Raw genomic sequence first — 14,319 nt, 5'->3', positions numbered from 1 at the left:
TCATAGGAACAAGTACTGCAGAACTGTAAATGAAACAGGCCCTCAAAATGTCTTGAGGGAGGTAAAGGCCAAAACATTTCAAAATGTGACACATACTTAAAGAGAACACTTTGAAGAACTAAGGGGTAATCACAGCTTGAAAAATAGCAAAGGACATGCCTTAAAGCTCAATTTCAACAGATTATGTGGCACATTCGAATTCAACCACAGAGAGGTATCAGCTCACACTTGTCAGAATAACCATCAGCAAGAAAACTACAAACAATAAATGCTGAAAGTGTTGTGGAGAAATGCATACCCTCAACTTCAAAGGGGACGTAACTTGGAAAGGGCCACGAATGAGAACAGAATGGAGGTGCCTTAAAAAGGTAAACATTGAGCTACTATATGATCCAGCAGGCCCACTCCTCGACGTAAAACCTAAGAAGAGAGAATTGGAAAGACACAGGCAGGCAAATCTGCACTGCACAGTATTACAATAGCCAAGATATGGAAGTAACCAAAAGGTCCACCAACAGATGGATGGACAAAGAAGAACTCCTCCATGTACAGATGGAATATTCGCTAGTGAAAAAAATGAAACAATGCCGTTTGCAGCACCATAGATGAGTCTAGACGTAATCACGCCACGTGTAGTAAGTGAGAAAGCAAAAGACACATATCCTATCATATCACTTTTAAGAGTTACTTAAAAATTGATACCAATGAAGATATTTCCACAGAGAAAGGCAATCACAGATTCATTAAAAAACTTATGGTTCACCAAATAGAAAGGGATGAGGATTGGATACATTGCCACATTGGGGTTAACAGAGATATACAAACCATGTGAAATATATAACCACCAAAGACGTACGGAAGACCAGGAGAAGACTACTCAACATTGTGTCATAACCTACATGGGAAAAGGATGCGAGGAACAATAGATACATGTATATGTGTGAAAGAACCACATCTTGCACACCTAGAACAAACAAACCATTGTAATCATATTTACTGGGATAAAAAATAAAAAGTAAACTACAAATATGAACAAGAAGTAATGAGACATAAACTTAAAGGGCTTTTCCCTGGCACATTCCATTCTAATTTACAACCTACAACACCACTTCCATTAAGGCTCTGTTTCCCTAGTAACCAAATATGGTAAAGGGGAAATGCTGCCACCTTGTGGCCGTTTCCTGCAAGAACAGCTTTAAACTCACAGCTAATGGTCACTTAACATTCCCAAGGACTCAGGGCTGTAAAGGACACCTGCCCTAAAAAATTGTGCTGAAGGAGGGAATGGACAAAACAATTCAAAACAGGCAAATGTTTCAAGAAGAGAGTATGAAGAGTTAAGTTTTACTCACGCTCTTTTAAAAAAAAAGGAAAATGGATAAAAGCTCAACCTCAGGGAGTGTTAGACCCATGCAATCTAATCTACAAAAAGTTTCAACTTACACCAGTCGACTGAACATGAGCAAAAAGTCTACAAACAATAAATAAATGAAGGGGTTTTAGAGAACTGTGTACACTCTACCTGCTGGTGAGACGTGAAGGGGTAACAGCCAATAATGAGAACAGAAAGGAGCTGTGTTTAAAAGTAAAACTGCAGGCACCATTCAATGCAGCAGGCGCACCATTGGACCTCTCACCTGAGAAGACAAGAATCGAGAAGACACAGGCCGCAAAAGCTGCAGTGCAGCCTTATTCACAATAGCCAAGACAGTGGAGCAATCAAAATGTCCAACAACAGGTGAATGGATAAAGAAGAAGTGGTCCATGTACACAATGGAATAATAGCCATGGAAAACAATGAACCACTGCTCTCTGAGGCACCACAAATGAGTCTGGAGATAATCACGAAACATGAGGTAAGTCGGAAAGCAAAAGACCTATATTCTATGATATCACTTATAGGCGTTATCTAATAACTGACACAAAGGAACATATTTCCACAGAGAAAGACACTCACAGACTTAGAAAACAAACTATGCTCATCTAAAAGGAAAGGTGGGGGGAATGGATAAATTAAGATTAGTGTTACTATATGTATACAAACACATATTATATCCATATCTCAAAAAGACCAACCATATAGCAAGGGAGGTCTGCGGAACCGTCAGTAACATTTTACATGGGAAGAGGATCTGTACTTGAATAGACATATATAATGTACAAACGAACCAGATGGTGTACACCTAGGACAAACAATATTCTAAGCTTTACCCCAATTAAAAAAAAATTTTAAAACCAAGAAGAAATAATGAGACATATACTTATGGGGCTTTCTCCATGCACATTCCAATGTAATTTACAAACTAGGAACACGACTTCCAGAAAGGCTCTGCTGCCCTAGTACCCAGATATGGGAATGGAGATATGCTGCCTGCTTGAGGCCACTTCCCACAACAGCAGATTTAAACCCATTGCTAAAGGTCACTAAATATTCACCAAACTTGCAGTTCGCTAAAAGACACCTGCTTTCTAAAAAAATTCTGGAGTGGAAAATCGACCAAAAATTTCAAAAGAGGGCAACCTTCCAAGAACACAATTTCAAGAGTTCTATTGTACTCCCAATTGTTTCCTTTTTTTTAACAGAAAAGAAAACGGTGGAGAAAAATGATGAGTTTTATGAATTTTCAAAGACATGCAAACCCAAATTACAAAAACCTATCAGCTCACAGCAGCCAGAAGGGCCATTAGCATAAATGCTGCAAACAATAAATGCTGAAGCGATTGTGGAGAAATGCGTACCCTGGATTCTAAGGGGGACGTGGTAAGAGCCACTAATGAAAACACAAAGAAGGTGCTTTGAAAAGGGAAACACGGTGCTACCAGTCAATCAATCACACCCACTGCTGGGCCTATCACCTGAGAAAATGAGAATCGAAAAGTCACAGCCTGGCAATCCTGCACTCCAACAATATTTACCACAGCCAACACTTGGAAGCAATGAAAATGTCCATCAACCGAGGAATGCACAAAGTAGAAGTGGTCCACGTACACAGTGGAAAATTACTCCAATAAAAAATAAAAATTAAATGTAAAAATCCAACAAAAGTAAGGAGACATCAGCTTGTGTGGGTTTGTCCGGGCACACTCCACTCTAATTTATAACCGAGAAACACCACAGGCCGCAAGGGCTTTTCCCTAGTTACCAGGGTGGGGGACCTAGAAAGGCTGCCGCCCTCTGGCAGTTACCTGCAAAAGCAGCTTTAAAGCCTGTGCTAATGGTCACTTCATAGGAACAAGTACTGCAGAACTGTAAATGAAACAGGCCCTCAAAATGTCTTGAGGGAGGTAGAGGCCAAAACATTTCAAAATGTGACACATACTTAAAGAGAACACTTTGAAGAACTAAGGGGTAATCACAGCTTGAAAAATAGAAAAGGACATGCCTTAAAGCTCAATTTCAACAGATTATGTGGCACATTCGAATTCAACCACAGAGAGGTATCAGCTCACACTTGTCAGAATAAACATCAGCAAGAAAACTACAAACAATAAATGCTGAAAGTGTTGTGGAGAAATGCATACCCTCAACTTCAAAGGGGACGTAACTTGGAAAGGGCCACGAATGAGAACAGAATGGAGGTGCCTTAAAAAGGTAAACGTTGAGCTACTATATGATCCAGCAGGCCCACTCCTCGACGTAAAACCTAAGAAGAGAGAATTGGAAAGACACAGGCAGGCAAATCTGCACTGCACAGTATTACAATAGCCAAGATATGGAAGTAACCAAAAAGTCCACCAACAGATGGATGGACAAAGAAGAACTCCTCCATGTACAGATGGAATATTCGCTAGTGAAAAAAATGAAACAATGCCGTTTGCAGCACCATAGATGAGTCTAGACGTAATCACGCCACGTGTAGTAAGTGAGAAAGCAGAAGACACATATCCTATCATATCACTTTTAAGAGTTACTTAAAAATTGATACCAATGAAGATATTTCCACAGAGAAAGGCAATCACAGATTCATTAAAAAACTTATGGTTCACCAAATAGAAAGGGATGAGGATTGGATACATTGCCACATTGGGGTTAACAGAGATATACAAACCATGTGAAATATATAACCACCAAAGACGTACGGAAGACCAGGAGAAGACTACTCAACATTGTGTCATAACCTACATGGGAAAAGGATGCGAGGAAGAATAGATACATGTATACGTGTGAAAGAACCACATCTTGCACACCTAGAACAAACAAACCATTGTAATCATATTTGCTGGGATAAAAAATAAAAAGTAAATTACAAATATGAACAAGAAGTAATGAGACATAAACTTAAAGGGCTTTTCCCTGGCACATTCCATTCTAATTTACAACCTACAACACCACTTCCATTAAGGCTCTGTTTCCCTAGTAACCAAATATGGTAAAGGGGAAATGCTGCCACCTTGTGGCCGTTTCCTGCAAGAACAGCTTTAAAATAACAGCTAATGGTCACTTAACATTCCCAAGGACTCAGGGCTGTAAAGGACACCTGCCCTAAAAAATTGTGCTGAAGGAAGGAATGGACAAAAAAATTCAAAACAGGCAAATGTTTCAAGAAGAGAGTATGAAGAGTTAAGTTTTACTCACGTTCTTTTAAAAAAAAGGAAAATGGATAAAAGCTCAACCTCAGGGAGTGTTAGACCCATGCAATCTAATCTACAAAAAGTTTCAACTTACACCAGTTGACTTACCATCAGAAAAAAAGTCAACAAACAATAAATGCTGAAGGGGTTTTAGAGAACTGTGTACACTCTACCTGCTGGTGAGACGTGAAGGGGTAACAGCCAATAATGAGAACAGAAAGGAGCTGTGTTTAAAAGTAAAACTGCAGGCACCATTCAATGCAGCAGGCGCACCATTGGACCTCTCACCTGAGAAGACAAGAATCGAGAAGACACAGGCCGCAAAAGCTGCAGTGCAGCCTTATTCACAATAGCCAAGACAGTGGAGCAATCAAAATGTCCAACAACAGGTGAATGGATAAAGAAGAAGTGGTCCATGTACACAATGGAATAATAGCCATGGAAAACAATGAACCACTGCTCTCTGAGGCACCACAAATGAGTCTGGAGATAATCACGAAACATGAGGTAAGTCGGAAAGCAAAAGACCTATATTCTATGATATCACTTATAGGCGTTATCTAATAACTGACACAAAGGAACATATTTCCACAGAGAAAGACACTCACAGACTTAGAAAACAAACTATGCTCATCTAAAAGGAAAGGTGGGGGGAATGGATAAATTAAGATTAGTGTTACTATATGTATACAAACATATATTATATCCATATCTCAAAAAGACCAACCATATAGCAAGGGAGGTCTGCGGAACCGTCAGTAACATTTTACATGGGAAGAGGATCTGTACTTGAATAGACATATATAATGTACAAACGAACCAGATGGTGTACACCTAGGACAAACAATATTCTAAGCTTTACCCCAATTAAAAAAAAAATTTTAAAACCAAGAAGAAATAATGAGACATATACTTATGGGGCTTTCTCCATGCACATTCCAATGTAATTTACAAACTAGGAACACGACTTCCAGAAAGGCTCTGCTGCCCTAGTACCCAGATATGGGAATGGAGATATGCTGCCTGCTTGAGGCCACTTCCCACAACAGCAGCTTTAAACCCATTGCTAAAGGTCACTAAATATTCACCAAACTTGCAGTTCGCTAAAAGACACCTGCTTTCTAAAAAAATTCTGGAGTGGAAAATCGACCAAAAATTTCAAAAGAGGGCAACCTTCCAAGAACACAATTTCAAGAGTTCTATTGTACTCCCAATTGTTTCCTTTTTTTTAACAGAAAAGAAAACGGTGGAGAAAAATGATGAGTTTTACGAATTTTCAAAGACATGCAAACCCAAATTACAAAAACCTATCAGCTCACAGCAGCCAGAAGGGCCATTAGCATAAATGCTGCAAACAATATATGCTGAAGCGATTGTGGAGAAATGCGTACCCTCGATTCTAAGGGGGACGTGGTAAGAGCCACTAATGAAAACACAAATAAGGTGCTTTGAAAAGGGAAACACGGTGCTACCAGTCAATCAATTACACCCACTGCTGGGCCTATCACCTGAGAAAATGAGAATCGAAAAGTCACAGCCTGGCAATCCTGCACTCCAACAATATTTACCATAGCCAACACTTGGAAGCAATGAAAATGTCCATCAACCGAGGAATGCACAAAGTAGAAGTGGTCCACGTACACAGTGGAAAATTACTCCAATAAAAAATAAAAATTAAATGTAAAAATCCAACAAAAGTAAGGAGACATCAGCTTGTGTGGGTTTGTCCGGGCACACTCCACTCTAATTTATAACCGAGAAACACCACAGGCCGCAAGGGCTTTTCCCTAGTTACCAGGGTGGGGGACATAGAAAGGCTGCCGCCCTCTGGCAGTTACCTGCAAAAGCAGCTTTAAAGCCTGTGCTAATGGTCACTTCATAGGAACAAGTACTGCAGAACTGTAAATGAAACAGGCCCTCAAAATGTCTTGAGGGAGGTAAAGGCCAAAACATTTCAAAATGTGACACATACTTAAAGAGAACACTTTGAAGAACTAAGGGGTAATCACAGCTTGAAAAATAGCAAAGGACATGCCTTAAAGCTCAATTTCAACAGATTATGTGGCACATTCGAATTCAACCACAGAGAGGTATCAGCTCACACTTGTCAGAATAACCATCAGCAAGAAAACTACAAACAATAAATGCTGAAAGTGTTGTGGAGAAATGCATACCCTCAACTTCAAAGGGGACGTAACTTGGAAAGGGCCACGAATGAGAACAGAATGGAGGTGCCTTAAAAAGGTAAACATTGAGCTACTATATGATCCAGCAGGCCCACTCCTCGACGTAAAACCTAAGAAGAGAGAATTGGAAAGACACAGGCAGGCAAATCTGCACTGCACAGTATTACAATAGCCAAGATATGGAAGTAACCAAAAGGTCCACCAACAGATGGATGGACAAAGAAGAACTCCTCCATGTACAGATGGAATATTCGCTAGTGAAAAAAATGAAACAATGCCGTTTGCAGCACCATAGATGAGTCTAGACGTAATCACGCCACGTGTAGTAAGTGAGAAAGCAAAAGACACATATCCTATCATATCACTTTTAAGAGTTACTTAAAAATTGATACCAATGAAGATATTTCCACAGAGAAAGGCAATCACAGATTCATTAAAAAACTTATGGTTCACCAAATAGAAAGGGATGAGGATTGGATACATTGCCACATTGGGGTTAACAGAGATATACAAACCATGTGAAATATATAACCACCAAAGACGTACGGAAGACCAGGAGAAGACTACTCAACATTGTGTCATAACCTACATGGGAAAAGGATGCGAGGAACAATAGATACATGTATATGTGTGAAAGAACCACATCTTGCACACCTAGAACAAACAAACCATTGTAATCATATTTACTGGGATAAAAAATAAAAAGTAAACTACAAATATGAACAAGAAGTAATGAGACATAAACTTAAAGGGCTTTTCCCTGGCACATTCCATTCTAATTTACAACCTACAACACCACTTCCATTAAGGCTCTGTTTCCCTAGTAACCAAATATGGTAAAGGGGAAATGCTGCCACCTTGTGGCCGTTTCCTGCAAGAACAGCTTTAAACTCACAGCTAATGGTCACTTAACATTCCCAAGGACTCAGGGCTGTAAAGGACACCTGCCCTAAAAAATTGTGCTGAAGGAGGGAATGGACAAAACAATTCAAAACAGGCAAATGTTTCAAGAAGAGAGTATGAAGAGTTAAGTTTTACTCACGCTCTTTTAAAAAAAAAGGAAAATGGATAAAAGCTCAACCTCAGGGAGTGTTAGACCCATGCAATCTAATCTACAAAAAGTTTCAACTTACACCAGTCGACTGAACATGAGCAAAAAGTCTACAAACAATAAATAAATGAAGGGGTTTTAGAGAACTGTGTACACTCTACCTGCTGGTGAGACGTGAAGGGGTAACAGCCAATAATGAGAACAGAAAGGAGCTGTGTTTAAAAGTAAAACTGCAGGCACCATTCAATGCAGCAGGCGCACCATTGGACCTCTCACCTGAGAAGACAAGAATCGAGAAGACACAGGCCGCAAAAGCTGCAGTGCAGCCTTATTCACAATAGCCAAGACAGTGGAGCAATCAAAATGTCCAACAACAGGTGAATGGATAAAGAAGAAGTGGTCCATGTACACAATGGAATAATAGCCATGGAAAACAATGAACCACTGCTCTCTGAGGCACCACAAATGAGTCTGGAGATAATCACGAAACATGAGGTAAGTCGGAAAGCAAAAGACCTATATTCTATGATATCACTTATAGGCGTTATCTAATAACTGACACAAAGGAACATATTTCCACAGAGAAAGACACTCACAGACTTAGAAAACAAACTATGCTCATCTAAAAGGAAAGGTGGGGGGAATGGATAAATTAAGATTAGTGTTACTATATGTATACAAACACATATTATATCCATATCTCAAAAAGACCAACCATATAGCAAGGGAGGTCTGCGGAACCGTCAGTAACATTTTACATGGGAAGAGGATCTGTACTTGAATAGACATATATAATGTACAAACGAACCAGATGGTGTACACCTAGGACAAACAATATTCTAAGCTTTACCCCAATTAAAAAAAAAATTTTAAAACCAAGAAGAAATAATGAGACATATACTTATGGGGCTTTCTCCATGCACATTCCAATGTAATTTACAAACTAGGAACACGACTTCCAGAAAGGCTCTGCTGCCCTAGTACCCAGATATGGGAATGGAGATATGCTGCCTGCTTGAGGCCACTTCCCACAACAGCAGATTTAAACCCATTGCTAAAGGTCACTAAATATTCACCAAACTTGCAGTTCGCTAAAAGACACCTGCTTTCTAAAAAAATTCTGGAGTGGAAAATTGACCAAAAATTTCAAAAGAGGGCAACCTTCCAAGAACACAATTTCAAGAGTTCTATTGTACTCCCAATTGTTTCCTTTTTTTTAACAGAAAAGAAAACGGTGGAGAAAAATGATGAGTTTTACGAATTTTCAAAGACATGCAAACCCAAATTACAAAAACCTATCAGCTCACAGCAGCCAGAAGGGCCATTAGCATAAATGCTGCAAACAATATATGCTGAAGCGATTGTGGAGAAATGCGTACCCTCGATTCTAAGGGGGACGTGGTAAGAGCCACTAATGAAAACACAAAGAAGGTGCTTTGAAAAGGGAAACACGGTGCTACCAGTCAATCAATCACACCCACTGCTGGGCCTATCACCTGAGAAAATGAGAATCGAAAAGTCACAGGCTGGCAATCCTGCACTCCAACAATATTTACCATAGCCAACACTTGGAAGCAATGAAAATGTCCATCAACCGAGGAATGCACAAAGTAGAAGTGGTCCACGTACACAGTGGAAAATTACTCCAAAAAAAAATAAAAACTAAATGTAAAAATCCAACAAAAGTAAGGAGACATCAGCTTGTGTGGGTTTGTCCGGGCACACTCCACTCTAATTTATAACCGAGAAACACCACAGGCCGCAAGGGCTTTTCCCTAGTTACCAGGGTGGGGGACCTAGAAAGGCTGCCGCCCTCTGGCAGTTACCTGCAAAAGCAGCTTTTAAGCCTGTGCTAATGGTCACTTCATAGGAACAAGTACTGCAGAACTGTAAATGAAACAGGCCCTTTAAATGTCTTGAGGGAGGTAAAGGCCAAAACATTTCAAAATGTGACACATACTTAAAGAGAACACTTTGAAGAACTAAGGGGTAATCACAGCTTGAAAAATAGCAAAGGACATGCCTTAAAGCTCAATTTCAACAGATTATGTGGCACATTCGAATTCAACCACAGAGAGGTATCAGCTCACACTTGTCAGAATAACCATCAGCAAGAAAACTACAAACAATAAATGCTGAAAGTGTTGTGGAGAAATGCATACCCTCAACTTCAAAGGGGACGTAACTTGGAAAGGGCCACGAATGAGAACAGAATGGAGGTGCCTTAAAAAGGTAAACATTGAGCTACTATATGATCCAGCAGGCCCACTCCTCGACGTAAAACCTAAGAAGAGAGAATTGGAAAGACACAGGCAGGCAAATCTGCACTGCACAGTATTACAATAGCCAAGATATGGAAGTAACCAAAAGGTCCACCAACAGATGGATGGACAAAGAAGAACTCCTCCATGTACAGATGGAATATTCGCTAGTGAAAAAAATGAAACAATGCCGTTTGCAGCACCATAGATGAGTCTAGACGTAATCACGCCACGTGTAGTAAGTGAGAAAGCAAAAGACACATATCCTATCATATCACTTTTAAGAGTTACTTAAAAATTGATACCAATGAAGATATTTCCACAGAGAAAGGCAATCACAGATTCATTAAAAAACTTATGGTTCACCAAATAGAAAGGGATGAGGATTGGATACATTGCCACATTGGGGTTAACAGAGATATACAAACCATGTGAAATATATAACCACCAAAGACGTACGGAAGACCAGGAGAAGACTACTCAACATTGTGTCATAACCTACATGGGAAAAGGATGCGAGGAACAATAGATACATGTATATGTGTGAAAGAACCACATCTTGCACACCTAGAACAAACAAACCATTGTAATCATATTTACTGGGATAAAAAATAAAAAGTAAACTACAAATATGAACAAGAAGTAATGAGACATAAACTTAAAGGGCTTTTCCCTGGCACATTCCATTCTAATTTACAACCTACAACACCACTTCCATTAAGGCTCTGTTTCCCTAGTAACCAAATATGGTAAAGGGGAAATGCTGCCACCTTGTGGCCGTTTCCTGCAAGAACAGCTTTAAACTCACAGCTAATGGTCACTTAACATTCCCAAGGACTCAGGGCTGTAAAGGACACCTGCCCTAAAAAATTGTGCTGAAGGAGGGAATGGACAAAACAATTCAAAACAGGCAAATGTTTCAAGAAGAGAGTATGAAGAGTTAAGTTTTACTCACGCTCTTTTAAAAAAAAAGGAAAATGGATAAAAGCTCAACCTCAGGGAGTGTTAGACCCATGCAATCTAATCTACAAAAAGTTTCAACTTACACCAGTCGACTGAACATGAGCAAAAAGTCTACAAACAATAAATAAATGAAGGGGTTTTAGAGAACTGTGTACACTCTACCTGCTGGTGAGACGTGAAGGGGTAACAGCCAATAATGAGAACAGAAAGGAGCTGTGTTTAAAAGTAAAACTGCAGGCACCATTCAATGCAGCAGGCGCACCATTGGACCTCTCACCTGAGAAGACAAGAATCGAGAAGACACAGGCCGCAAAAGCTGCAGTGCAGCCTTATTCACAATAGCCAAGACAGTGGAGCAATCAAAATGTCCAACAACAGGTGAATGGATAAAGAAGAAGTGGTCCATGTACACAATGGAATAATAGCCATGGAAAACAATGAACCACTGCTCTCTGAGGCACCACAAATGAGTCTGGAGATAATCACGAAACATGAGGTAAGTCGGAAAGCAAAAGACCTATATTCTATGATATCACTTATAGGCGTTATCTAATAACTGACACAAAGGAACATATTTCCACAGAGAAAGACACTCACAGACTTAGAAAACAAACTATGCTCATCTAAAAGGAAAGGTGGGGGGAATGGATAAATTAAGATTAGTGTTACTATATGTATACAAACACATATTATATCCATATCTCAAAAAGACCAACCATATAGCAAGGGAGGTCTGCGGAACCGTCAGTAACATTTTACATGGGAAGAGGATCTGTACTTGAATAGACATATATAATGTACAAACGAACCAGATGGTGTACACCTAGGACAAACAATATTCTAAGCTTTACCCCAATTAAAAAAAAATTTTAAAACCAAGAAGAAATAATGAGACATATACTTATGGGGCTTTCTCCATGCACATTCCAATGTAATTTACAAACTAGGAACACGACTTCCAGAAAGGCTCTGCTGCCCTAGTACCCAGATATGGGAATGGAGATATGCTGCCTGCTTGAGGCCACTTCCCACAACAGCAGATTTAAACCCATTGCTAAAGGTCACTAAATATTCACCAAACTTGCAGTTCGCTAAAAGACACCTGCTTTCTAAAAAAATTCTGGAGTGGAAAATCGACCAAAAATTTCAAAAGAGGGCAACCTTCCAAGAACACAATTTCAAGAGTTCTATTGTACTCCCAATTGTTTCCTTTTTTTTAACAGAAAAGAAAACGGTGGAGAAAAATGATGAGTTTTATGAATTTTCAAAGACATGCAAACCCAAATTACAAAAACCTATCAGCTCACAGCAGCCAGAAGGGCCATTAGCATAAATGCTGCAAACAATAAATGCTGAAGCGATTGTGGAGAAATGCGTACCCTGGATTCTAAGGGGGACGTGGTAAGAGCCACTAATGAAAACACAAAGAAGGTGCTTTGAAAAGGGAAACACGGTGCTACCAGTCAATCAATCACACCCACTGCTGGGCCTATCACCTGAGAAAATGAGAATCGAAAAGTCACAGCCTGGCAATCCTGCACTCCAACAATATTTACCACAGCCAACACTTGGAAGCAATGAAAATGTCCATCAACCGAGGAATGCACAAAGTAGAAGTGGTCCACGTACACAGTGGAAAATTACTCCAATAAAAAATAAAAATTAAATGTAAAAATCCAACAAAAGTAAGGAGACATCAGCTTGTGTGGGTTTGTCCGGGCACACTCCACTCTAATTTATAACCGAGAAACACCACAGGCCGCAAGGGCTTTTCCCTAGTTACCAGGGTGGGGGACCTAGAAAGGCTGCCGCCCTCTGGCAGTTACCTGCAAAAGCAGCTTTAAAGCCTGTGCTAATGGTCACTTCATAGGAACAAGTACTGCAGAACTGTAAATGAAACAGGCCCTCAAAATGTCTTGAGGGAGGTAGAGGCCAAAACATTTCAAAATGTGACACATACTTAAAGAGAACACTTTGAAGAACTAAGGGGTAATCACAGCTTGAAAAATAGAAAAGGACATGCCTTAAAGCTCAATTTCAACAGATTATGTGGCACATTCGAATTCAACCACAGAGAGGTATCAGCTCACACTTGTCAGAATAAACATCAGCAAGAAAACTACAAACAATAAATGCTGAAAGTGTTGTGGAGAAATGCATACCCTCAACTTCAAAGGGGACGTAACTTGGAAAGGGCCACGAATGAGAACAGAATGGAGGTGCCTTAAAAAGGTAAACGTTGAGCTACTATATGATCCAGCAGGCCCACTCCTCGACGTAAAACCTAAGAAGAGAGAATTGGAAAGACACAGGCAGGCAAATCTGCACTGCACAGTATTACAATAGCCAAGATATGGAAGTAACCAAAAAGTCCACCAACAGATGGATGGACAAAGAAGAACTCCTCCATGTACAGATGGAATATTCGCTAGTGAAAAAAATGAAACAATGCCGTTTGCAGCACCATAGATGAGTCTAGACGTAATCACGCCACGTGTAGTAAGTGAGAAAGCAGAAGACACATATCCTATCATATCACTTTTAAGAGTTACTTAAAAATTGATACCAATGAAGATATTTCCACAGAGAAAGGCAATCACAGATTCATTAAAAAACTTATGGTTCACCAAATAGAAAGGGATGAGGATTGGATACATTACCACATTGGTGTTAACAGAGATATACAAACCATGTGAAATATATAACCACCAAAGACGTACGGAAGACCAGGAGAAGACTACTCAACATTGTGTCATAACCTACATGGGAAAAGGATGCGAGGAAGAATAGATACATGTATACGTGTGAAAGAACCACATCTTGCACACCTAGAACAAACAAACCATTGTAATCATATTTGCTGGGATAAAAAATAAAAAGTAAATTACAAATATGAACAAGAAGTAATGAGACATAAACTTAAAGGGCTTTTCCCTGGCACATTCCATTCTAATTTACAACCTACAACACCACTTCCATTAAGGCTCTGTTTCCCTAGTAACCAAATATGGTAAAGGGGAAATGCTGCCACCTTGTGGCCGTTTCCTGCAAGAACAGCTTTAAAATAACAGCTAATGGTCACTTAACATTCCCAAGGACTCAGGGCTGTAAAGGACACCTGCCCTAAAAAATTGTGCTGAAGGAAGGAATGGACAAAAAAATTCAAAACAGGCAAATGTTTCAAGAAGAGAGTATGAAGAGTTAAGTTTTACTCACGTTCTTTTAAAAAAAAGGAAAATGGATAAAAGCTCAACCTCAGGGAGTGTTAGACCCATGCAATCTAATC

The sequence above is a fragment of the Balaenoptera borealis genome (assembly GCF_965194805.1).
Source record: "Balaenoptera borealis genome assembly, chromosome: 7".
Taxonomy (NCBI): Eukaryota; Metazoa; Chordata; class Mammalia; order Artiodactyla; family Balaenopteridae; genus Balaenoptera; species Balaenoptera borealis.
Note: the sequence above shows the minus strand (reverse complement) of the source record.